The 27,896-nt window shown below is 37.2% G+C and overlaps 1 pseudogene across 1 annotated transcript; it reads right to left on the minus strand.

The window, feature by feature from the left end:
- Window positions 1-1,125: 1,125 nt before the first annotated feature.
- LOC125206120 (E3 ubiquitin-protein ligase ORTHRUS 2-like) lies at window positions 1,126-6,356 on the minus strand (annotated as a pseudogene). The gene is made up of 9 exons (XR_016132243.1): window positions 5,902-6,356; window positions 5,239-5,778; window positions 4,712-4,837; window positions 3,770-3,869; window positions 3,623-3,684; window positions 3,441-3,543; window positions 2,637-2,781; window positions 2,193-2,408; window positions 1,126-1,625 (listed from the first exon to the last, which is right to left on the minus strand). The product of XR_016132243.1 is annotated as an E3 ubiquitin-protein ligase ORTHRUS 2-like (transcript).
- Window positions 6,357-27,896: the final 21,540 nt, after the last annotated feature.

The raw sequence follows: 27,896 nt of genomic DNA on the forward strand, positions 1-27,896 counted from the left end.
AAGGACCTAATGAAGATTTTGACTAATGTATAGGTATGTAGTTTACCTATATAAATTAGCATGTAGCCTGCATTAATAGGGGTGCGTCCAATGTTGTGTTTTATGCGCTCCATGATGCAAAATCAAGTTTTCGGCATTTTATTTTTTTAAAAAATAATTAATAACAGTTTCTTATTTTTTGTAGTCTTGATAATTGAAACACACTATCAATTATTGAGAGGAAACTCTTGAAAATTAATCAGTTTTTCATCGTTGTTAAGTTAATCGGGAATGATCACAACGAGAGTTATGAACTAAGTCCATGCCAAGTTGAAATCGCACTGGAACTAGGGTTGGCAAATCATGGATTAGGTAGTTATCGGATCAATCCAATCCAATATCGACCCACCCAATAAAGTCGAACCTTAACCCAACCCAAAATCACCATGTTCTTAGTGTGTCTCAATCTAATAACTTTGTGCGTGTTCGTGCACATTAGCGTGTCAAGAAAAAAATTTCAGCCCTACCATTAATAATAGTAAGTTTTGTCCATTATGTTTAATAAGAAATTTATCTAAATCTTTAATAATTATCTTGTGCACTTTAGGTATATATAACTCATGGATAAAATATGAAATGATTGAAATCTCTAAAAATGGATTTGAGTTCACCTAGACTATGGTGTTCATTTTGGATTCGTTGTACTTCGTCCTGATCTCTTATGTTTGATGTAAATTACAGGTTGTGGCCCTTCTCCAAAAAATGGCTTATTATTCCAATGTTAAAGTTTCAATCAAGTGCTGTGAATGAGAGAGATGATCTACTTGTTCAAGTGTGTAACAGTGCGTTCCCTAGAGCTCCATGGGATGAGGGACTATGTAATGTTTGTGGAAGGAACAAGGATGAGGACAATGTTATGTTGTGTGATAAATGTGATTCCTGAGTATCATAGATATTGCTTGGATCCTTTACTTCTACGAATTCCACAAGGAAACTGGTATTGCCCCGCCTGCGTTAGTGGCCAGTCTCTTCCTTGCATTAGAACCTATGGGTCAATCTCAAATCAACACAACAAAAAAAAAGAAATCTTGGAGAATTCATGCTAATGTTTGGAAGAACGGTCCAGATTAGCAAAACTGATGGATGTGAAAGAACATTGGGAATTCACAGTTGAGGAGGTCTGTTGTCAAGATTTTTCTAAGTTCAAATGCTGTTCATATTTGTTTCTCTACCATTTCCCACTTTTCATATCTTCATAACTTTACATTACATTGGAAACTAAAACAATTGTGGTTTCTCAAAAAATGTGGTCCATGTTACAACAATGCAGCTAGAGTATAAACAGATGAGATGGTGAATCTTTCCATATACATCACTTTTCGAATTCTGTATTTTCATGGCCATCACCAACATCCACTTTGCTTCTCTTCTCTATTTTCTCTTCTTCATCCGAGAGGCTAGGCAAACTGCTCTTTCTCTTAAGAGGATTTTCAGGTTGGCTTTCTACTTCTTCATTTGATGGGTCAACTGCATCGTCTTGCACCTTCCCAGAACTATTTTCCTCTGAGCCCTTAGCATCACCGTTTGCATACGCATCAATTCCAGACTGCAATTTCTCTATAACCTCCATGATTTTCTGGTTTACCAACAATATGAGGAACATTGGACATTTTTTAGTTTATAGGCTAACATTCAAGCTTCAAGAAATGGTTATAAGGTTTCGTTCGGTATCATAAAATAGGTCCTGCGCAATTGGAATTGGAGCCTTCAATTCCAAAACCAATGTTGTGTACGGCAAAATATTTGGAATTCAATTCCAATTCTACAAATTCCACAATTGGAATTCCAAATAATTATAAAATTGAGCACTGCACACGCTTGCGCACACTCTGCACACACACTACACATATTGCACACACACTCTTCACACACACTGCACTTCATATCAATTTTATTATATTTACCAAACAAAGGATTTGGAATTGAATTATACAAATTCTAATTACAATTCCGTGTACAGAACGGACCCTTAGGGGGTCTTCAGTTTACAAGATTAAATGTCATGACTAAATACATATCATATTTGGTTCATAAAATTGAATCCCACAACTTAATCCTAGATGGATAGTTTCATGATAATTAGTCATGGCAACCGAATGACACTTAATAGTATTCGCACTTAATAGTATTTTACAGCACATAGGTAGCATACCTGAGGACTGTGAAGGAACTCAGAAATTCAGTTGGGCATGCAGGGCATGTCAGTACATTTTTTTTCGAGCGAAGCCTTCGTCCATTTTGACAGACCCTCTCTTGTGCAAATGATTGGCCTTCAAATGCATTTTCAAGACACGACTTGCAAAAGTTACGTGCACAGGGAGTCGTCAAGGGCTGATTCATCACTTTTTTACATATGAGGCAGCAAAATCCTATAACAAACCGAAGAAAAATAAAGAATTTATTGATCTCAACTTCTATATTGATATAGAATTGTTTCCTTGTGGGTTACAATAAATAACAGATTTATGGGAATAAAAATATTAACAACGCCATAAGTGAAACAATCACGTCTACAGGAACCATTATGACAAAATATTAATAAGCAGAAGTTGGTCACATAGTTTTGATTAAGTGCTATAATCTGTGGAATATCATACCTTGTAGAAGCTTTTCGCTCACTGAAATTGTTTGAGCTTTCTTAATCACCAACTTTGCCTTCGCCCTGTCTTCAGGATTTACATCGACCACTTTTTCTTCACTACGAGGTGGTGGCTTAATCCATTTCCAACAACATTCTACCGCCTAAGATCAAAATCAAAGGGTGGTGGTTGGATAACAATCAGACACCGTTCAGTATCATGGAATTGGGCATGCGGAATTGTAATTGGAGCTTTCATTTCCAAATCCAATGTTGGGTACCGCAAAATATTTGGATTTGTAATTGAATTACAATACTTATTCCTCCCAATTCCACAATTTAAATCAAAAGTAGATATTGGAATTTCAAATAGTTATAAAATTGGGCACTTTCACACTGCACACACCCTTCATATCAATTATATCATTTTCATCAAACAATTGATTTGGAATTGCATTATAACTCTACTTCAAATTCACTTCTGTAAAATTGTAATCCCAATTCAATTCCAATTCCGTGTACCGACCGACAGTCTATGGAATTAGCGATAAGTTTGAATACTAAAAACAGTAAAAAGTGAAGGTGAACAAAAAGAACGCATAGCACGATCATAAAAAGGTGTAAGATGGGGATTATACTTTAAAAGGATTTAAAATAACGACTTGACTGCTTTGCAACTTAAATCATTCATTATAAGTTCGACTGCTTTTAATAGTTTATTCTATGTATTCTTCACTTTGTCATATGACTCAAAGTTCAAACACTCACAAAGCATAAAATCTTGAAAGATCGATGGCATCAATATAAAATGACAACTACTTACGTCATAATCCCATGAAGGACTATCTTTCCTTTCATAAACATCAAGAACTTCATCAAGCTCGGCAATGACTGGCATATCCCGAGGGCGATCTCCATGCTCATCACTGAATAAGTGACGAAAATAATTGAAACTACAGTATACTCAGATGAAATCATAAATAAAGACCAGGTATTATCAAGAACCTTGTCCATGGAGCAGGCTCAATATCACATCTTACGAATAGATATCTGCAAACAAGGAACTTCTGAAAGAAAAAGAAGTAAAATAATCAGCAAACGCACAGACAAAATGATAACATGGAAAGTCTGGTTTACGACAAAATGCCATACTTGTATTCCTGCTTTTCTCCAACACTTTTCCACTCTATAAACCCCATCATACCGGTAGCCTTTCTCCGGGGCATAAGGAGAATGCTTATCTTTCTCTGATCTGTTAAACTAAAAAACATGGGGGGAAACTTATTATAGTGAGTTTGAAGGGTTAAGTTATAGAGTTAGAGTTCACATGGAACAAAATAATCAACTAATGCATAAACCACAAAAAAAGTTAATGGAGTAGTACTATGCAAATACAATATAAATAAATAAACAAAGACTAAGCATGAAGTATTCTCCACTTTAAATATTTCTAGCTGGTTTTACAAATTTGGACTCATTAGGATATCAATTATAATAACATCAACAAGCTGATCAAACAGGATTTGAGCAAGCATTTAAAATGGAAGCAAGACCAAGAATGATCAGTAAATACTCCATAAGTACATTTCTCAATGTTTCATAAGACATCATTGTATACATTAATTTTATATTTACCATGTGTATCGATTAGTAAGGCTTAGAATAAATAGCTAAAAAGTTGAAAATTGATCTTTAAAGTCAATATACAAATATAAGGAAGGGAATGCATTTGATTTGATAAAAAAAACTACTAAATATATGAGAAACCTAATTTGTCCAGGAGGGTGGAATAAAAGTTTGTTTCTTAAAACTTGTCAGACTTTGGCATGTTCAATTATTGCCTCATTTGCCAAAACTTATAGATGTTCTAGCTCTAAATCGTCATAAAAATTAATCATGTACTCCAATTTGGAGTAAATAGTTGTTCTTTCAAGGTATAAGATCTTAGGTTTGCATAGTAATCTTATAGAGATTTGGAACTTCACTTTATAGAGCGAAAAAAGAGACGTACACAACTCATATGGTGCTGTGCTGTCTCATGCATAGGCAATAAATGCACGTCTAATAAATGTGTAGAAAGCACAAAATTATCACCTGATAACACGAACCGGATAAACTTTCATGCAGCTAACTCTCAAAGCCTGATTGCTGTCTGTAAACTCCTGATCAAATGAATGCTCCTTGTTCGTGCGTCTATTTCCAGTTAGCTGTTTCCCACCACTGCAATAGAAAAAAAGCCAAAAATATAAGGAAGATTAGTAAGGAATATTACGCAGTTAGAGATGGAAATCAACATACACAATAAGGAAAATAAAATAAAATATAGTAGAAGTAACAAGTAACGTACATGAAAAACGGTAGATAAGTGAACTTTCTTATCCATATAATGTTATGGTCGTATAAAGGAAACATGGCATTTTCATCAAATATAAGATGGGAATACCTTCCATTTTCCATATTACACTCTTGACAAACATAAAAAATACAGTTGAAGTATCAAGATAGTTTCAAATGTGAATAGCCTTCCAAATGTGAATATAAACATATAAAAATAAGATAAAAACAGAAAGCATTAACAAAAAAACAGTTGAAATATCGAGATAGTTGCAAATGCAAATAACCTTCCAGTGTAGATAAACCATTCACCATGGTCTTCATCGTCCTCATAGCCTCCGGAAATGACAACCGATTGTGAGCCATAATGCGCCTTCCCACTAATGCCAGCTATAGGAGGGTAGTGCACGCCCCACTGCCTGACTTCCATACGCATTTTCCACGTTTCTCCAACTAAAACCCCTAGATTCCTCTCAGGATCATTTTCGGCCGGGATAGGTCCAAAGTGATCTTTCGGGAGAGTCACAAAAATCCTCCCACTTGCAGCATTGGCTATTCCAGCTTTCTGTGCCCTTTCAGTAGTGAATGCCGTGTCAGGACGATCCTGGTCATGTAAGTAGCAAATAAACAGATTGGGGGGCAACAGAGCCAGATGTGATTGTTCTCATCAGCTTCGCCATTCTCATAGCAGCCACAAGTGCAGAGTTGATGTGCGGCCTGCTGGCCATTTTGTCCGGCAAGTTGCTACGACACTTTACACAGGTACGCTTTCCCTGCTTGATCCACTTCTCAAAGCATTTCAAGCAAAAATTGTGCCCGCAGGGCATCTGGTTTTCAAACAAAACACTTCAATTAAGTTTGAATTGAATGATTCTCAACCCTAGCTTTCTAATATCAATTGAATTCGAACGAAATGCCTAAATAAGTAAAGAGTAAAGCAAAATCAATACCGTAACAGGTCTCTCCGGAAGCTCCATGCAATAAGCACACTTCAAAGTCTCGCCCATCACAGCCAGAATATCACACGATTTGTCCACTTTTTCCTCAGAAATTTCTCCAGCATCGGTTTGGATGTTCCCGCACAGCAATTGCTGCCTTTTGCTAGCCTTTTCCGCCTCTGACAAGGAATCATCAGCCTCGATCTCACGGATCTTAGCGAAGAGATCCTTGCTATCCGCATCTGCAGGCGCGGGAGCTCCGGTGAGGGCGTCACCGGAGCAGTCAGGGCACTCAAACCCTAGGGAGGAATTGTTGATCTGCACACGTGGCGCAGCAGAGAGTGGCCTCTTCGGAAGGCTTCTCTTTACAGAGAGGGAGTTGAGAGCTCGTTTGCGCCATTTTGTGGAGACTGCGGCGATACAATTCTATTGAGGGAGAGAGACAACACTGTTTAAATAGGGCTGGCTAACATAGAATCGGCCGGGATTAGAGTGTCCACTATACAAGAGCCGCGAGCCGTGGCTCCCTATAGTGCGGGGGTGGGCAGCCGCGCGGGGGGGGGGGGGGGTTGGCCGTGGGCGCGCCACGATCGTGGCGTGGCCGCGGCACTTGGGCGCGAGCCGCGGCTCCCCCTTTTTCAGAATTTTTTTTTTTCTATAAAAAAATTTTGAAATTTTTTCTATTTATACTTAAAATTCATATCTTATTTTTACTCTACTCTCACACACAAATTACCCTATTCCCTTCAATTTGAATTTTTGTGAAATGCAAGGCGGAGATGATCCCGGTTATGGAGATTCGGGACAGGGGGGCTTTCCACCCCACCAACGCTGGGGATCGAGTCCCACCCCTCCTCCATCCCAGATGTAGAGTCCGCCATCGCCGGCGCCGTGGCTACAAACACCCCAAAACCGGGGGCAGTCCTCGGCCTATCAGCAGAGATATGCGGGTCGTACCCAACCAGGGACGGGCGACTATCGACCCAACATGGACGCAATTAACTTCCCGTCCCAATTTCAAGCCTCCCCATTTCAGAGCAGTCATTCTCCGCTTGATGAATCTGATAGATTCACATGGGAACAATTGATGGGGTCGCCTGATACCCCGACGCCCGGTCGTGTAGAGACGGGGAGAGGAGGCGGTGGAAGAAGCGGCGGCGGCGGCGGCCGAAGTGGCGGCGGGAATGGCGGGCGAAGGGGCGGCGGCGGCGGCGGGCGTGGCGGAGGATCCGCGCGAGGTGGCGGCGACGGCGACGGCGGGCAGGGCGGCGGCCGCGGTGGTCGCGGCGATGGCGGCGGCGGCGGTGGTCGACGAGGGTTTTTGTACACAGACGCCGAGTCCGTTGCTATTGCTAGGGCACGGGACGCGGTGACGACAGATTCCATAGTTGGCACGGATCAGACCGACTTATGCTTCTGGCGGAAAGTCTTGGTGGTGTACAATGAATTCAAACCGTCGGGGAGCGTCGACCGTACACCCGATCAGATTCGGAAGAAGTTCGGCAGGATCACTACAGCTCTTCGGAAGTTCATTGGTATATACGAGAACCAACTGCGCACTGCTGAGAGTGGCCGCAGCGAAGCCGACGTAAAATCCCTGTCGATGCAGTTGTTCAATGTGCAAGTAGGCAAGAAGTTTACCTACTGGGCAGAATTTCTCGTTCTGCGGGACTTCCCAAAATTCCGAGCCATCTGCGAGAACGCGTCTGATTCCGGGCCAAGCCGTACAAGACGGGGCAGGGGCATAGCGGCGGTTCAAGGACCTTCGACCTCAACGACGAGGTCATGGAGGAGGCCCCCCTCCCCCCCCGTCACTATCCCGCCGTCCACGGCCCCTGGGTCAACAGTCCGCCATCCGAGCCGCTAGATCCGCCTTCGCCGCTGCCTCCCAACACTATGCTGCGGGCCCGTCTGCACCCCCTCCCGGATCGGCCCGAGCGGCGTTGCAAAACACCCTAGCCGTGCAGATGATATAGGAACTCAAGGACACTCTGGCCTTGTATGAGAAGTCGACCGACCCGACTACCAAGATGGTGTACTACGACCTCATAGTGAGGCTGAGGTCGTTGTTGGGGTGGGAGGACACGGCGGCGGCGGCGACGGGACCTCAGAGCGGTGGCGGTGGTGGTGACGATGATGACGTTGGCGGTGACGATGCAACGGGTGAAGATGAAGTGGCGAATTCTGATGATGAGACCGAGTAGTCGGCGATGGCGGTGTTTTTTTATGTTTTTGTTTGCGTGTTCCTAAACAATTTTCATTGTATAATTTTATCCCGTTCTATAATACAACGAAGATTTGGTTTTCGATTTAGTTTTCATTAAATTATGCGTTTTATTTAATTATTGTAGTCTAACAATTTTAATTGTAGTAGAATTAAGATATAGACAAAATGGAAAAAATAAAATTTTTGGTGGCTTAGCCATGTCCACTATAGTGGAAAACATGGGCATTGGTGGCCCGACCACGATTTTGTGGCCTGGCCACACTTTGTGGCCTGGCCATTGAGTTTATATTCCTATTTGGAACTTCTTTTACTCATCCTAATTTCAATTTATTCAATTAAAGGTTTTAGAGTTTTTGTCAATAGAGTCGAGTTACCGTATTTAATTTTAGGTTAATCTAAATTTAGGCAATTAGTATAGAATTATATTTCTTAAAAAAAAAACTTAATATAAATAGGAGAATAAATGAGACAGAAAACGCAAGTTTTTTTTAAGAACACGTCCACTCCAAAGAGAGTAAGGGACAATATTTTATTTTTTCCTCCGTGAAAATTTCAGCTCCTCCTTTGTAAAGAATTTTCTGTCTTATTTATTCGAGTCCTAGAATTTTGATAAGATCAGCCTACCCTGATATCGAGATACAGTTCGGGAACCAGTCAGAAGATACGTGGTCTAGTATTGAAGATCATCACGTGGAGAAGACGCGGGCAATCGACAATTCTTTGGAGAATCAAATTGATAATTCTAAACCGTAGTATTCTTTAAACATGAATTGTTTGCATTCTAGCATGCAATTACCTGTTTAACATATGAATTGAATAATCACGTAATCGGATTAATCAATTAGACATTTGATAGCGTTATTCTAAATCAACATATGTAATATTTTCAATTCGGTCTATGATGTATTTTGATTTAATATCAAAACCTTGGACGATGAATCTTACATCAAGTAGTTACATCAAGCTAAGTTGACAATGATTCAATCAAGGAGAAGTTGGTTATGAAATTAGAGTCGGTCGTCATTTCGAAGCTATATACATACACAACTACGTTAAAGACAGTCCGTTTATACTTATAGGTGTAGGGATCAGATTAGGTACGGATTCACTATTTACCAAGACCCCTTTGTTCTTCATTAGGAGAGCTCAGTCAAACTCTAACCATGTGACTGATTTTGTTGAGTTATCAAGATTACAACCAGAGGGCTATCAACTATTACAACAATAGTCAATATATTAAACTAGGGTTCTTGAAGCATCACCAAAATTCTCCTAATGACCTGCACACTGGACAAATAGATTAGTAACACCAAACAAGATCCTCTTGGATCTATGGAGATAATCCAGTTGACACAAGAACCAAGAGAGAAACAGAGTAGATCAGAAGGTGGCTCAACAACCCGCCAATAACCAGATCTATTCTACCAGAAACCAATCCAAGGGAGCACCGTCGAAATCTGGCTAGAGATCAACCTCTCACCGCAGATACCAACACCACAGGACTCCACCACACAAGGTCTGGAAACCTCGAACACAAATTCATACAGAAAAGTCTCACACACTAAACCCTAGTTCTTCACCACACTCAGCACTTGAAGTAATTGCCTTCTCCACCACTCACACTCGGTAAATCACTGAAGAAACCGTGAAAGATCACTAAGGAATGGTAGAAGATCCATCGGAGAAGAAGGGAACACACAGAGAGAGAGAGAGAGTTCTAGATCTGCAGAGAGAAGAGAGAGAGTAGGGTTCGAATAGAATGAGAGACTCAAGAGTCTCTCCACTCACATAACTAACACACTCCACAATCCAACGGCTTAGGGTCGTGATCCAGGTGAGAGTCCACATGGCGGCATCTGGGGAAAGAGATTATTGGTTTGGGCTCAGCCCAACTTAATAACACATGGGCTAAACAAATAACCGGCCCAAATGAAAGTCCACCATATATTCAACATACTCCACCTTGGACTTTATTTTGGAAACCAATCTGGTTACAAGCTAAGGTTAAACTCATCACAGCTTACAAGGCAACTTCCTCAGCACCAAAGGACAAAGTCCACAAGCATTTTGGAAACCACCAGGTTGCCTTTAGACACCAGAGGGGCTGACACCCATTAGTCTAAAAGGACTTCATGCCTCTAGCCACCTACCACCCTTACCACAACTGATAAGGTGGTTGAGGTCTTTCCCCCGGGACATGCAACCTATCCTAGATCAAAGTGCAAGTATTTAATGCAGAAAAGAAGTTTTTCTAAGGGTAAGGGCTTGGTTTCCATGTCAGCTGGGTTTTTGTCAAGTAAGCACTTTTTGAAGAAAAACCTCACCTTTTTCTACAATATCTCTTATGTAATGAAACCTTACATCTATATGCTTTGTCCTCGTATGGAAAATAAGATTTTTACATAACTGAATAGCAGATTGAGAATCAGAGAACACAACAGGAGAAGATTTCACAAACTTAAGTTCAGAAAGCACTCCCTTTAACCATACAGCCTCTTTCATTGCCTCAGTGATAGCAATATACTCTGACTCAGTAATAGACAAAGCCACTATATGCTGCAGTTGGGATTTCCAACTTATGCAAGACCTACAAACTGTAAACACATAGGAGGTTGTTGACTTCCTCTTATCCCTGTCATTAGCATAATTGGAATCCACAAAATCAGTTAGTAAAACACCATCATCACACTTAGAATAACATAAACCATACTTAACAGTTTGCTTCAAGTATCAAAGAAGCCATTTCAGAGCTTCCCAATGAACAGGACCAGGATGATTTGACATATATCTACTAAGACAAGAAACTGCATAGGAAATATTAGGCTTAGTGCTAACCATCAAGTACATCACAGATCCAATAGCATTAGCATAAGAAATTCTCTTCATAGCATCAACTTCAGTCTGGGACTTAGGGCACAGATCTTTACTCAACATAAAATGAGCAGCTAAAGGCACAGAAGCAGGCTTAGCATCAAACATGTTAAATTTTTTCAGAATTTTGTACACATAAGGCTCTTCATGCAACACAAGGGTAGAAGCTTTCCTATCTCTAAAGATACGTATCCCTAAGATTTTCTGAGCATCACCCAAATCCTTCATGTCAAAATTCTCACTCAAAGCAGCTTGCACACCTTTTATGATTTTCAAACAGGGACCCATAATAAGCATGTCATCAACATATAACAGCAAGAACACAAGCAAAGCATCAAGGTTCTTAACATATAAGCATGTATCAAAGGTACTTCTAACAAAGCTTAACTTCTGCATACATGTATTAAACTTGATATTCCACTGCCTAGGAGACTGTTTTAAACCATACAAGGCCTTTTTCAACAAGCATACATGATTGGGAAACTTGAGATCAACAAAGCCCTTAGACTGTTTCATGTAAATAGGCTTATCAAGATCACCATGCAAGAAGGCAGTTTTAACATCCATTTGCTTTAATTCTCAATCAAAATGAGCACACAAGGCAAGCATCATCCTGACTGTAGTAAATTTAACAACAGAGGTAAAGATTTCTGTGTAGTCTACCCCCTCTTGTTGAGTAAAGCCCTTTGCCACTAGTCTGGCCTTATACCCAAGGCCCTCCACCTCATTTTTCAGTTTGTAAAGTCACCTGCAGTCAACCACAGATGCACCAGGAGGCAAAGGTACAAGGATCCAAGAAAGATTAATTTTTAGAAAATGCATCTCCTCCAACATGGCTTTATGCCACTGACTCTAGAATTTAGATTTAGTAGCCTGCTTATAAGTTTTAGGCTTATCCCCATCAGATTCATACACATTGAAAGCCAAATTTATAAGAGCAACTAAACCAACAAAGTCATCAAACTTAGGTCTTTTTACATTGACCCTTCTAGTTCTATCTCTAGATAACACATAATCCTGCAAGTTAGTATCATCAATAGAATTTTGAATGCCACTAGGGCTATGTATCACATTCTGGGCAGGAACAGGAGGAGCATTTCTAACAGGACTCTCATGCATGTTGGCACATTGTCATCAACATTTTGGGCAGGCATATCATGAATCACATTTGGATTTCCTTCATTAGGTGTAAAGACTAGATAAGTATTCCAGAAAGGCTGCTCCAATTCACTTGGAACATCACTAGGATGCTCCACACTAGTGAGTGTATTTGAGGACACCACCTCATTGAGGGGTTCATTGTCCACATCTTTAGGATCTGGGCTACTTGTCAATCTTAAGTAGGGGAATTTCTCTTCATTGAAGACTACATCCCCACTTATTATGACCTTGAACCCAGGTTCATCCCTTAGCCTGACTCTATAACCTTTAACACCCTCAGGATAACCTAGAAAAACACCTTTCCTAGATCTAGGCTCAAGTTTATAAGACTTAGTATGCACAAAAGCAGTACACCAAAAATCCTTAGATGAGAAAAGTTAAGGGGCTTTCCATAAAACACATATTCAGGACACTGACCAACTAGAGGCACAGAAGGAGACCTATTCACCAAATAAGTAGCAGTTAATAAAGCCTCACCCCAAAACATTTTTGACAAACCAGACTTAGAAAGCATGCATCTCACTTTATCAAGCAAAGTCCTATTCATTCTCTCAGCAACCTCATTTTGCTGAGGGGTATAAGACACAGTTGTATATCTTTTGATTCCAAAACCATCACACAAGTCATCCATTTGATTATTACAAAACTCCATGCCATTATCAGTTCTAATAGCCTTAATTTTCTTGTCAGTCTGAGTTTCAATTCCAAGTTTTCAGTTTTTCAAACACCCCAGACTTATATCTCATGAGAAAACACCAAACTTTCCTTGAAAAATCATCAATCACATACAAGAAATAAACATCCAGAGTGAGAAGACAGAAGCAGGCCCCCAAACATCCATATGCAAATATTCTAGAATACAAGTACTCACATTTGCAGGTGCAGGAGTAAAAGGAAAGGAGACCCTGTGCTGTTTACCCAGCACACAAGAATCACATAAAGACAACTCACTATGAACATCATTATCAGACAGGATGACATGCTTTTTCAGAATACTTAGGCCTTTATCACTCATGTGACCTAGCCTATTATGCCACAACATAGTTCTATCAGATTTAACAACATTAGCAAAGGCTTTTTCTAATGTAAGAGGCACAATAGTACAAACATATAAACCACACTTCTTTTTAGCCTTGAACAAACACATAGATCCTTTGCAAATTTTCATACAGTCTTCCCCCCACTTTCCCCCCATACCCTCATTTTCAAGAGCAGTACAGGACATCAAATATAGCAAAGATCAGGAACATATCTAACATCCTTCAAGTTGAGCACATAGCCATTCTCAAACTTCAAACACATAGTGCCAATACCAAGAATTTCACACTTCTTGTCATCAGCCATTGACACAAAGGTTTTAGTTACAGGTTTCAGCTCAGAAAACACTTCCTTGAAAGGACTCACATGATAAGTACATCCAGAATTACATAGCCAATCATTAGATGTAAAAGGGCAGGCAGGAGAAGCATTCACAAATTGCAGATCATGCACCATGAACACATAATCATTCACATTATCATATGTAGCAACATTAACAAGGGTTTCAACCTGGGTATTGTTGTTGGGAAACTTATTCTTCTTAGATCATCCCCATCCGTGCTCTTAGCTAAGAGCACGGAAGTGGGCCCGGACCCACTTTTACTGCTTGTCCTTAGCTAAGAGCACAACACCCACATCCGTGCTCTTAGCTAAGGACAAGCTCAAGGGTCCCACCATTCTATTATTCAATTTAAAAATAAAAACATTCCACAATATTAAAATGCATTAAAAATACCCGAAATACTATTACAAATTACAAAATAATTAAAAATTACATAATTAAAATCCTAAAAATTAAAAATTACACAATTAAAATCTTAAAAATTAAAAATTACACTACTCGTTGCCGAATTTCGCCCAAATGTGATTGATTAGATCTTTTTGTAGCTCAGTGTGGGCTCTTGTATCGCGCATTGTGTGTCTTCTTTCCATCCTCTCGTTCACTGTCGTATGCACACCTCGGCGTGGGGGAGACCTCGCTGTTGAGCTTCCGGCTTCATTCTCGTCGTAAAAGTTAGCCGCCATCGGTCCTTCGTCAGCTATAATCATGTTGTGCAAGATAATACACGTGTACATGATGTCGGCGATATTCTTAACGTACCAAAGCCGAGAAGGAGACTTCACAATGTTGAATCGGCCTTGAAGGACACCAAAAGCTCTTTCGACGTCTTTCCGAGCAGACTCTTGACGCTGCGCGAAAAGAATCCATCTTTGCTCTTGTGGATTGCTGAACGACTTCACAAAAGTCGACCACCTTGGGTAGATACCATCGGCGAGATAGTAACCCATGTGGTATGCATTTCCGTTGACGGTGAAGTCGATCGCCGGTGCTACACCATTCAAAACATCATCAAAGAGTGGTGAAGAATATAACACGTTCAAGTCGTTGTTGGATCCAGCAACACCGAAATATGCATGCCAAATCCATAGGCAGTAGTCGGCGACCGCTTCAAGGATAAGCGTTGGGCCGCCTCCTTTGTGGCCGCTTAAGTGTTGCCCCCTCCAAGCAGTCGGGCAATTCTTCCACTTCCAATGCATGCAGTCAATGCTGCCTAGCATACCGGAAAAATCGTGGACTGTTTCGTGAAGACGAAGCAACCGTTGACAATCGTCGGTGGTGGGTGCCCGAAGGAATTCCTCGCCGAAAGCAGAACGAACGCCGTCGCAAAAATTCTTGAGGCATAGGATTCCAGTTGACTCACCGACATGCAAATACTCGTCGAATAGGTCAGCCGTTTGCCCAGTAGCAAGTTGTCGGATGGCACAAGTACACTTTTGCAACGCCGTGAGACTTTGCCGACCGGTTGCGTCTGCACCTTCTTGAAAGTATTCAACACGGGCTCCCTCTCGATCACGAGGGATATAGCGACGTTTTGCTCTAGTTGGTTGAGGAGGGGCGGGGTATTGGCGGCGACATAGGCTTCATAGGCGGCATGATATTGTTCATAATATTCTTGTTCTTCGCGCTCCGCTTCTGCAATGAGATTGGTGAAATCCATTTTTGAATTTTTTAGAGAGAGTTTGGGTGAGAGAGAAAGATGTAGATGATTTAGTATGAAAAAGTGTGAATGAGAGATAATTTGATGTGAAAAGTGGATAATGAATGTGTGTATTTATAGATGATTTTGGGATAAAAAAAAAAATCACAAAAATCCAAAAAAAACGTCTATAAACGGCTCTATTTTTTTGGGAATCCAAAAATATATATTTTTTTAATTTTTTGGTATTATTTTGAATTATTTATGAATTTTTTTTAAAAAAAAATAAAAATTGAATTTGCCAACGTTAATGCCTTTGGCCAATTAGAAGACGCCACGTATGACTGCTCAGCGGCACGGACGAGCTCTGTCCAGCGGCACGGATGGACAAGGCGACGGACGAGCACCGCTGCGGATGCTCTTAGGCTTAGTACAATCTTTCTTATAGTGCCCAACTTCACCACAGTTGAAACACTTCCTATAGGTTTTAGGGTCCTTGATTCTAGATCTAGACCTAAACTTTTTCTTAGAATTAGAGCTATTATCAGAACCTCCATTGGGCTCATTGCCCCCTCTAGATTTAGATCTACCTCTGACATTTAAAACTTTGTTATAAGCATTCTTATCAGTAGCTCTCTCCCTAAGTTCAAGTTCTTTAGATTTCAAGGAGCTAATAATAAGGTCTAGAGGAGCAGAATCTCCACCATACTTAATATGGCAGCCTTAACATCACTATAGGAATCAGGTATGGTATTCATCAGAGTTGTACTGGTGTATTCATCTATAGTTTTATCAACTGATCTCAAAATGTCCTGAACAAGCTTCTGAATCCTATCCACATTGTCATCAATATCTTTTGCAAGATCAAGCTTAAACTTAAACAACTTTTCAAGAAAGTACATCCTTGAAGACATAGAGGTTTCAGTATACAGAGTATCAAACAATTTCCATATTTCAGCAGCAGATTCCTCATGATCAACTTTTCTAATCACAGAATCAGACAGATTTAACACAATGGTAGCTCTTGCCAATTCATTCATTTCTTCCTTTTTGTCCTGAGTAGTATCCTCAGGCAAAGTACATGTAATTTGGGATAGATCTATTTTTTTAATAAATACATGTAATTTCGTAGTATCTATATGTTATTTTGGGAGTGTAAGAACTTCAGTGATTTTCCAACAAGCATTTAGCAAGATAAGTAAAATTAATATTCCCTCCGTCTTTAAAAAAGTATGAATAATTGGTTCTACATAAGTTTTAATACTCCCCCCATTCCAAAAGAGTATGAACATTTTGTTCGACACGAGTTTGAACGCATAATTGGAAAGTAAGAGAAAGATAGAAAGAAAAGGTTCTAAGTATTGTTAGTGTAGAATGGATATTATCTCATTAGAGAGTCCAGGGACGGACTAAAAAGGAAATATAGTTCATACTTTTCAAGGACGGAGGGAGTATATACTCCTTTCGTTCCACGGCAGTAGAGTTATTTTATTTTCTGTACTTGTTTCGAAAAAAGGATACTTCCTCCGACTCCGTCCCACAAAAGATGTCACACTTGTGGGACGTCACGGGATTTTAGGAGGTTTTGTTTTGTGTGTTAAGTGGAAAGAGAAAGTATAATATTTATATTATTGTGAGAGAGAACTTTTTCTAAATATGGAAGTGTGACATCTTTAGTTAAACAAACTAAAAAGGAAAGTGAGATATCTTTTATGGGACGAAGGGAGTACTAATTAATAAATACTTAAAGTGGAGAAAAAGTAAAGTAAAAAGAAAAGAGTAATGTAGATAAGAGTCCTCTCTACGTTATTCTCTCTCTTACTTTACTCTTTATTCACTTTAACTGTTTATGATCATTTTTCGAAACGAGTGCAGAAAATGAAATGATTCTACTACTGTAAAACAGAGGCAGTAATTGATAGTAAGAGAGGGAGATAAAATGTAGTGTAAGTAGTGTTAGTGGGGAGTGAGCTCTGAATTATTAATAGTGTAATGTAATAGAATAAGTTGTAGTAGTAAATAAAATGATGTGTATGTATATAATGTGTTGTTTAACTATTTCAAAATTAGAAAGTTATACTTTTTAGAGACGAGTAATAAGAAAATACTTAGTTCATATTTTTAATGGACAGAAGGAGTAGTAATTACTCTTGTGTTTGATGTCTAGATGTCATTTGCCTATTGTTGAATATATGGTGGACTTTCATTTGGGCCGGTTATTTGTTTAGCCCATGTGTTATTAAGTTGGGCTGAGCCTAAACCAATAATCTCTTTCCCCAGATGCCGCCACGTGGACTCTCACCTGGATCACGACTCTGAGCCGTTGGATTGTGGAGTGTGTTAGTTATGTGAGTGGAGAGACTCTTGAATCTCTCATTCTATTCGAACCCTACTCTCTCTCTTCTCTCTGCAGATCTAGAACTCTCTCTCTCTCTGTGTTCCTTTCTTCTCCGATGGATATTCTACCATTCCTTAGTGATCTTTAACGGTTTCTTCAGTGATTGACCGAGTGTGAGTGGTGGAGAAGGCAACTATTTCAGTTGCTGAGTGTGGTGAAGAACTAGGGTTTAGTGTGTGAGACTTTTATGTGTGAGTTTGTGTTCGAGGTTTCCAGACCATGTGTGGTGGAGTCCTGTAGTGTTGGTATCTGCGGTGAGAGGTTGATCTCTAGCCAGATTTCGACGGTGCTCCCTTGGATTGGTTTCTGGTAGAATAGATCTAGTTATTGGCGGGTTACTGAGCCACCTTCTGATCTATTCTGCTTCTCTCTTGGTTCTTGTGTCAACTGGATTATCTCCATAGATCCAAGAGGATCTTGTTTGGTGTTACTAATCTATTTGTCCAGTGTGCAGGTCATTAGGAGAATTTTGGTGATGCTTCAAGAACCCTAGTTTAGTATATTGACTATTGTTGTAATAGTTGATAGCCCTCTGGTTGTAATCTTGATAACTCAACAAAATCAGTCACATGGTTAGAGTTTGACTAAGCTCTCCTAATGAAGAACAAAGGGGTCTTGGTAAATAGTGAATCCGTACCTAATCTGATCCCTACAGTGGTATCAGATCCACGAGGGGATTAGGTCGGCACGCCAAGTCGTTAAAAGAGGTGGGCAAGTGGAATCCTCCCTCGAGAGGGGATTCGCTCTGGTAAATTGGTTGTATCTCCTGGTTTTACTTTCCTGTTTAGTGCCAAATATAGGCTTGGGCTATTATTTTCTGGTAGACAGTCCCTGGCAAGGAATTAAGACTTTCTGTGCTTTCTTTTCTTTGTTGCTTCCGCTGGTTCTTGTTCTCTGTGATCTCATTTTACTTGACCACCAAGCATCTTGTGCTGCCCAAGTGACCCCCTTGGCCCTCCAGTAGTGAGTGATTGCGAGCTTGGATAGCCTTGGCCAGTTTTGCTCGTGACAATCAAGGATTTGAGGTCGTATATGTTGTGTGAAAGTTGTGTGTCTGTTCTTGTGTTGCCTGTGCATGTGTCTGTGTTCTCAGTTGAGTAAGGCATTGTGTTTTCGTCTTGCTTCCCGTGTTCTTGCAAAATTTCTTGCTAAAATGGCTCAACCTGTTGGTTTGGTTCCTTATAATGGTAAAAATGATTTTGCTATTTGGAAACAAAAAATGAAGTGTGTTTTAATTTAACAAAAAATTTTCAAGGTTTTTGATGGTACTTTTGTTGGACATTATTTATCATCATATATTCAAGAATACATAATTGAATATAAATAAAGCAAGATCTTCGAACATCATGTATTTCACGTATTAACCATAAACATAATGGATCGAAAACTTACCTTTGTGATCCATAGCGGAAGCGATTGGGGAAGACGGAGAACTTCCTCGGATTTCTTTTGTGTAGTAGCGCAGCTCCAACTCCAAGGATTTGTTTCTCTCTCTTTCCCCCGTGTATGTGTCCTCTGTAATGTGTGTGATTTGATGGGATCACCACACTTGTATTTATAGGCAGAGAGAGGACAAACCCTAATTATCAAACCCTAAAAGCCCTTTCCATCAAAGAGGCCCAAAATAATTTATTCATAATCATAAACTTGATTCTCAAGTCTCACGTAAATCATAAACATTATTCCTTACTTATATACTCCTGTCCTTAATATATGATAGGAAATATATTATTCCCAAATCAGTGACTGTATATTAGTCAACTAACAATCGGCCATATATAATTATATATAACCTCAATTTCCTTGTTAGTCATAGGAATCATATTGTGAATTACCATTAATTGACTAATTAATCATATGATTAGGAAACGTCCCAATAACAATAATTAGTTAGGGAAAAATGTGTCGTATACCAAGTTAATGTATTATATTAAATATCCAATTCTATTTAAGATTCTATCACATGTCACATATGTGAGACATAAAACTTACATTCTCCCACTTGGCGAACATGTGGGACACAAAGTTTTCGATTCTCCCACTTGTCACACTTGACAGAGCCACAATAAAATAGACATAATAAACATAAGGCGCGCATAATATTGGACTTTATAAATACTTTCATCATTGGCAAACATAAGTATTATATTAGAGAGACTACTAATGCGGGTCATGGCGGGCGTATATCATTCAATCGATACAGTTCCTTCCATGTACCACATCACCAATATCCACTCTAATATAATCTATAAGTGACACCGTGTCCGTAATTGTCTTATTTCAAGACATCCTGCATTAATACTAAAAACTTACATATGCATATGAAATAATAAGTATATGCAGGAAAAGTAGAAACAACTTTATTGAATTCAAAATATCTATAACTTAAGTGTCTGAACCAACATGGAAACATAAAGGTTAGACGTTTCCATACCCAAGACCCATTATGTTAACTTATTCCATAAATGTCTTAGGCGGTAACGCCTTAGTCAATGGATCAGCAACCATAAGTTGTGTGCTTATATATTATATAGATATTCTTTTTTCCCAAACTCCATCTTTCACGACAAGAAACTTTAATTCCATGTGTTTAGCTCCTTGAATACATGTCATACTTACAGAAAGATACGATTGCACTATTATCACAATACAATTTCAAGGACATGGATATTGAGGAGACAATACCAAGGTCTGAAATAAAATTTTGCAATCATTAATGCTTCAAAGCAAGCCATAAATTTACCTTTAATGGAAATCCAATCATTTCTAGTTGATCAGATTTCCTTAACGTGAGCATAAAATCTTTTGTTCACTTTAAGTATCTCATTATTATCTTTGCAGCTCTACAATGTTCAACACCAGGGTTACTTTGGTAACGACCTAGCATTTCGAGTGCAAAGCTGATGTCTGGTCTAGTACAGACTTGAGCATACATCAAACTTCCCACAATAGATGCATAAGGAATATTTTCCATCTCATTACGTTCTAATTCAGTTTGTGGACATTGATTCAAATTGAATTTGTCACCTTTATGAATTGGAACAACACTTGGAGAACATGCGCTCATGTCATATCTCTCTAAAAGATTCGATCTACGTAGCTTTTATGAGACAACCCAAAAGTCCACGTGATTGATCATAGGATATTTCTATCCTATGACGTAGGATGTCTCACACATATCTTTTATGTTGGAATTTTTAGAGAGATAATTTTAGTGTCATGTAGTAATCCAATATTACTACTAGCAAGCAATATATTATCAACATACAGAACCAAAAATATGAACTTGCTCCCACTAACCTTGAGGTATATGCACCGATCAACGGTGTTTTCTTTAAAACCAAAAGCAGTAATAGTGTCATGGAATTTAAAATACCATTGTCGAGAAGCCTATTTCAGTTCATAAATTGATTTCTTAAGTTTGCAGACTAAATTTTCATTCCATTTCTTAATGAAGTCTTCAGGTTGTTTCATGAAGACTTCTTCTTACAAATCGCCATTTAGAGAAGCAGTTTTTCACATCCATTTGATGTAGTTCCAAGTCGAAATGGGCTACAAGTGCCAAAATGATTCTAAGTGAATCCTCCTTTGATACATTAGAGAAAGTCTCTTTATAATAAATGCTATCTTTCTGAGTATAACCTTTGGAAACAAGTCTAGATTTAAATCTTTCGATTAAACCATTTATGTCGAATTTGGTCTTGGAGACCCATTTACACCCAATACACTTTCGTCAGGTAATTCGACAAGGTCCCAGACTCTATTACAATCCATAGATTTTAACTCTTTCATCATGCATCAATCCATTTATTAGAATTATTACACTTAATGGCTAGTGAATATGAAATTGGATCATTACGTATTCCTATATTACATTTAGATTCTTGGAGATATTAGCCACAGTCATCAGAAATACCCAACCTTCGTTTTTTGTAGAAAACGCCTTAATGGCACTTCTATAGATGCTTCTTCCACACCTATATTCAATGACTTTGGCACATCATTAAGTGGTTGGTCATTCAAATATTGTTACGCTGTTCAACAATATTTGGCACACTTAATTCTTGAGGAAATGAGGGAAGAGGGAAATCTACCCTTATTTCACTAATGACCGCATTATGAGTGTTAAAACTCCCACTAATCTCACCATTCTCAAAGAATCATATATTTCCAGTTTCCACAATTCTCATGCTATCATTAGGACAATAAAACCTATATACCCTTTGGATTTTTCTGGTAACCCATAAAATAACCAATAATTGTCTAAAATCCATTTTTTTCTTTTCTTGCGAAGAGTATACTCTAGTTTCCACTGAACAACCCCAAACATGAAAGTGCTGCAAACTGGGTTTTCTACCTATCCAAAGTTCATAATAGAGTCTTTGGTACAACCTTACTAGAAACCCGGTTTAATACATAAATAGCGGTTCTAAGAGCATAAATTCACAACGTTATGGTAGGTAGAATTATCATACTTCTAACCATTTCCATGAGAGTTCGGTTTTGTCTCTCAACAACATCATTCTGTTGAGACGTACTTGGCATAGCATAAATGCCATGCTTTTCTAAATATTTGGCAAAAGGTCCATGTAATTGACTTATTTTAGTGGTACGACCATAAAATTCACCACATCTATCAGATCGAATAATTTTCACCTTTCTATTTAATTGCCTTTCAACCTCAGTCATAAAATGTTCAATTGTGCCTGAGATTTTTCTTGCAATAAATAAATCCATAACGCGAAAAAATCACCAATAAAGGTGAAAAAATATTTTTCTCCACCAAAAGTCGAGACATCAAAAGGTCCGCAAATATCTGTATGTATGATTTTAAGGAGCTCATTGCTTCTTGTGGCATTTTTAGTAGTGTTTGGTTTGTTTACATTTAATACAATCCACACAAACGGTAATGCTTGTAAAGTCTAAATTCGAATGAATATTATCCTTTATAAGCCTCTTAATTCTTTCACTAGAAACATGATCCAGTTCTTTTATGCCATAAGAATGATAAATTCGAATGAATATTATCCTTTAGATGCTCCTTCGGTTGCAATGTGAGCATGAGATGCACCCATTCCATACTTCTTCATCTTATGCTCCTCCTAGACTAATACGTTTCCCAATTCTTTAAGAGTCCACTAATCTATTATAGTGAATCAATTTGGAATGGTCCATATTGAGGAGATAAGGAAATTAGGGTCAATTGGACAACGAAATCCTCATTCACCTATAATCCTAACTTTAGCTCAGAAGAGATGTTATTTATGTCCATCACATGCTTGTACATAGTCTGAGAACCATTATATTGCATGCTTGTGAGATCCTTCATAAGTTTTCCTGCAATAGACTTTATATGCAGTTGTGAAGCGATCCTCAACATTCTGCAAACATTCTTTTGCAATGTCAGTCCGTGAGAGACTTCATCTGCAACGAACATTCTAATGAACTGTAAACTTAGTCCTGTTAGATTTTTCCCTAGCATTATGGGTAATCAGCCAACTACTTTGATTATAAAATAATTGGTTTATCATTCAACAGTGTTAGGTCTAAGTCCATTACTTCAAGAGTGAACTTAAGTTTCTCTTTCCATTCAAAGAAGTTAGTTCCAATAAATTGGGGAATGTTGAGGTAAACATACTAGTAGCAAAAAATATATGTTTTTACATTATAGGAGCAATTAAGAAATGAATGCTCACATATAAAAGCTTTGAATAGTAACACGGACATTAATTTGAAAACCCATATCATGAGGCAATTATGAAAACTCATTTGGGTAGTCTTCATACAATAACAAAAATCATGCTTTTAATATCCACATCTTAGTTCAATAGTTGAGTAATAACAAATTGGCGTTACCTTTGGGTAATCGACACCAATTTAAATTATTAACTCCATTAGTGTTTATTATGTCACAAAGATTATTTCCTTTGGGAATCTAGACCTTTTATGACAAACAAACTCTTTAGATAATGAATAGCCACAACAAGCATGATGATTAATTGCATACATAGATTTTCATATTAACTTGATTATAAACTCTTCTCATTTTACCTCACTTTGGTGATTGCAAAATAAACATAATATAATCAAGAATGTATAGCGATTAATTGCTTAAGCAGATTTTCACTTAATTTGATTATAAACTATTATTTTACCTCACTTTGGTGATTGTAAAATAAACATAATATAATCAAGAACATATAGAGATTAATTGCTTAAACAAATTTTAATATGAGTTTGATTATAGACTCTCCTTATTTTGCCTCACTTTGGTGATTGCAAAATAAACATAATATAATCAAAATACATGTTAAAACAAGAATTGAATTATGTAATCATTCATTCCACCGTCTCGGTAGATTCATAATCATAAAACATTTAATTGAAATCTCATTTCATCAACTCATGAAACTCAATTTACGTTCATTATATATATATATATATATATATATAATCAATATACCCAAATCAATTCCATACACATAAATAGAATAATTTGGAAACAATATATTTCAAGTATAATCATAAAAAATAAGCAACCTTTAAATGATAAAGCAATTAACCATTACAATTCACAATCTTATTATGCTTTAAATGATAAAGCAATTAACCATTACAATTCACAATCTTATTATGCAAACAAATTAAATAAACTGAATTACCAATTCTTTCGTCCACTGTTTCGGTGGATTCAGAAACAATTTTTTCATAAATAGAGTCAGTCAATACATAATTGTTCATTTAGTCATACGAATTCATTCAATCCACAGTTACGGGATACACTAATTGAATTCAATAAATTTGAATTCACAATGCGCTGACCATATTAAACAAACAACAGATTCAATTAATTTATCAATAATATGATTTCAATTATACGAAAATACATGAGTTCTCAACCATGCTCTGATACCACATGTTGGACATTATTTATCATCATATATTCAAGAATACATAATTGAATATAAATAAAGCAAGATCTTCGAACATCATGTATTTAATTTCACGTATTAACCATAAACATAATGGATCGAAAACTTACCTTTGTGATCCATAGCGGAAGCGATTGGGGAAGACGGAGAACTTCCTCGGATTTCTTTTGTGTAGTAGCGCAGCTCCAACTCCAAGGATTTGTTTCTCTCTCTTTCCCCCGTGTATGTGTCCTCTGTAATGTGTGTGATTTGATGGGATCACCACACTTGTATTTATAGGCAGAGAGAGGACAAACCCTAATTATCAAACCCTAAAAGCCCTTTCCATCAAAGAGGCCCAAAATAATTTATTCATAATCATAAACTTGATTCTCAAGTCTCACGTAAATCACAAACATTATTCCTTACTTATATACTCCTTTTCTTAATATATGATAGGAAATATATTATTCCCAAATCAGTGACTGTATATTAGTCAACTAACAATCGGCCATATATAATTATATATAACCTCAATTTCCTTGTTAGTCATAGGAATCATATTGTGAATTACCATTAATTGACTAATTAATCATATGATTAGGAAACGTCCCAATAACAATAATTAGTTAGGGAAAAATGTGTCGTATACCAAGTTAATGTATTATATTAAATATCCAATTCTATTTAAAATTCTATCACATGTCACATATGTGAGACATAAAACTTACAACTTTGCCTGAGGATACTGCTCAAGACAAAAAGGAAGAAATGAATGAATTGGCAAGAACTACAATTGTGTTAAATCTGTCTGATTCTGTGATTAGAAAAGTTGATCATGAGGGATCTGCTGCTGAAATGTGGAAATTGCTTGATACTCTGTATACTGAAACCTTTATGTCTTCAAGGATGTACTTGTTTGAAACAATACTTAGAACCTTTTCTTTCTATCTTTCTCTTACTTTCCAATTATGCATTCAAACTCGGGTCGAACAAAATGTTCATACTTTTTAGGAATGGAGGGAGTATTAAAACTTATATAGAACCAATTATTCATACTTTTTCAACGACGGAGGAAATATTAATTTACTTATCTTGCCAAATGCTTGTTGGAAAATCACTGAAGTTCTTACACTCCCAAAATAACATATAGATACTACGAAAATACATGTATTTATTAAAAAAATGATCTATCTCTAGAATAAGCAATTTAGCAAGCCACGTATATAAATTAAAGGAAGCTATCTTCGTAACATAGACATAAGGTGTTGAATTTACATTTATTTTACTCTCACTATATGTGATTATCTAGTTAATTCCCTTATTCGAGGGTTAGATATTGCATGGCAGTAATAAAGGATAAGAAAACCTCATGCCTAATGGATTTCAATATAATTATAAATCATAAGAATATTAATCCTTGTTATTATTATCGTGATTAATAATGATTCACCCGATTAAGTCTAAATTACGAATAATCTGAAATCATGTTCATTAAATTTGCTTTATATATTTAATATTTCAGATATAGTATTATACTCCAAATATGATTTACTTTAAGCTTGCAGAATGAATCGGGTAATTCTTTTGCAACATTGATTTATTAGAATATAATTTTTTCATCATTTAATAATTCTCTCCTGTAGACCTCCAACATACTGAAGGAAAAATGGAAGAGAATCATTACTCTTTTTTCTACGCCAATTTTCAAAATTAGGGTAGAAAATTGGTAGTATTGGTTGGGTGACAAATCTCTCTACCCAAGATAAGGTCGAATATTTTTAGGGATAAAAAGAGCAATAAAGTATTATGATTATCCATAAAATGTTTTTTGAAAAATTTATATGTTATGGATATGAATGGTTTAAATATCTCATTTTATAATGCTCCAGATATTACATTATTACCCTTTCAATTTAAGTATAGTTATTTTTAAATTTCCAATTCTTACTTTGATTTTTACATATCTTTTTTAGATTCATTCATATTTTTAAATACACTAGTTTTTATTTTAGGATGAAGTTTTTATATTTTTTAGGTGTATTTTCTATTATATACCGCACTAAAGTTAAAACCAATAATAATTTTAAATTTATATATTATGATATTGTCATAAAATGATACTGTGACACCACGCTAGACTGCAATATTATATACGCTAGACTGCAATATCCAATACACTAGACTGCAATCTATAGATTGCAGTCCAGCGTATTGGATATTGCAGGCGAGAAAAATTGCAATCTAGCGTATTGGATATTGCAGTCCGCGAAAATTTACCCTTGAGCAATTTTTATAATTGCCACATGGCAGCTGATTATTCGTCCATGTGTACAAATGATTGACTAGGATTGATGGTATGGTGTTACCTTAAGAGGTGTTGTTATTTTAATACAAACCTGTCATATAGTCTAAAAAAATCACTATCTTGTCATATTTTAATATTCCCCATTATATTAAAGAAACTCATTTTTTTTTGGGTCGTTGCCTTAAAATAAAAAACACTCTATTTTAGGAAAGTTCTCTCTCTATGAGATATGACTCATTTTCCACCAACACACTTTTTTTTTCAATGTCTTATTTTACTAATTTTGCATTAAAATCTGCGTAGTTTCAAAAATTCATATTTTTAGGAAATGGAGGGAGTAGTAAATATTATTCTATATACTATACTTAGGTGTTTACATGATTATATTTTCTCTTTATATCAATGGAGCCAAATTAAATTTTAGGATAATCTAAATTTTGCCGATTAGGAATTACTACTTTTTAATGAAAAATTAATTAGGACATTTGATAGTATCACTCTATATCAACTAGTGTCACACCTGTGCGAGGCACGGCCAAATTCATTTTCTACTTGTACTAATTTAAATTATTAGTCCAACATTTCCAAAAATGAAAAACAATATCATTATACGTTCTAAACTCACAAATGTATATAATTAACAATTTACTATACGATTGAAAATTCATACAATAAAATAAGTTTCAAAACTATGAGTTTTTAGAAGATGAACTACGTCAATCATGCCCTAACACATTGACCGACATAAGACTCGACTTGTTAGATATTACGGAGGTTCAGTGAGCACCATGCCGAATCTCCCTACCATTTTCTTCTTTTCCAATTCGGCCAATAATTTCTCTATTTTTCTTTCACTAAACATTAAATTGTAATCAACATGTGTTTATGGTTGATCTTTTTATAGTAGGGATCGAAAGCATTCTTATTGGCGTATGTTTTGTGTTCAAATTATAGTTTTTGATTGTATGAGTTTTCGTTCGTATAGTAAATTACCACTTCTCCTAATGAGATTTAAGATATTGTTTATCAAAGCTATAATTTAAGATTGCACTGGTGATACACTTCCTAGTCGAGCTCATTTGTTGCAATATAGTGACACTATGCACTAAAAACT

Source organism: Salvia hispanica, chromosome 6 (genome assembly GCF_029641045.1).
Source record: "Salvia hispanica isolate PSC_SH4W2 chromosome 6, Shi_PSC_v1, whole genome shotgun sequence".
NCBI classification, from domain to species: domain Eukaryota; kingdom Viridiplantae; phylum Streptophyta; class Magnoliopsida; order Lamiales; family Lamiaceae; genus Salvia; species Salvia hispanica.